Raw genomic sequence first — 390 nt, 5'->3', positions numbered from 1 at the left:
ATCTTACCTTTGAAAGAAAGTTTCTTTTTCCAAGACAGCAGGTTGAATGAGAATCCACATGAACTATGGCTTTTTATATGGTTCCCGTCGGCTGCGTTTTCAGATTCTTTCACGCCCCCTCGCCTAGATTTGGTCAAATGACGCATGCGTTGCAAAAAATAGAAAAAAAAAAAAAAAGAAAGAAAGACAATCGCTTCTTCGTGTATGACAATGAAAGAGGACGCAATCACTTAAAATTTCCGCTCAGTTGACGAAATGTAAAAAGTTAAGAAACCTGCAAAGATCAGATAAGAATGGAATATTAAAAAAACAAAACAAAACAAAAAAACGGGATAGGACAATCGAAATTAATGAGAAATACGATGGATCCGGAAAGAGACATTTTTCGGA

The 390-nt window shown here is 35.9% G+C and overlaps 1 protein-coding gene across 1 annotated transcript in view; it reads right to left on the bottom strand.

Moving 5' to 3' along the window:
• LOC145249480 (uncharacterized) overlaps window positions 1–141 on the bottom strand; it is a 24102-nt gene extending 23961 nt beyond the window's left edge. The window contains exon 1 of the mRNA XM_080111072.1: window positions 8–141. The gene's annotated coding sequence lies outside the window, so the exon portion shown is untranslated. The remainder of the gene's footprint in view (window positions 1–7) is intronic.
• Between the last annotated feature and the right edge of the window lie 249 nt (window positions 142–390).

Source organism: Euprymna scolopes, chromosome 28 (genome assembly GCF_053919585.1).
Source record: "Euprymna scolopes isolate OS-2025 chromosome 28, ASM5391958v1, whole genome shotgun sequence".
NCBI lineage: Eukaryota > Metazoa > Mollusca > Cephalopoda > Sepiida > Sepiolidae > Euprymna > Euprymna scolopes.
The sequence above is the reverse complement of the archived record's forward strand: the minus strand, read 5'-3'. Positions and strand labels throughout refer to the sequence as shown.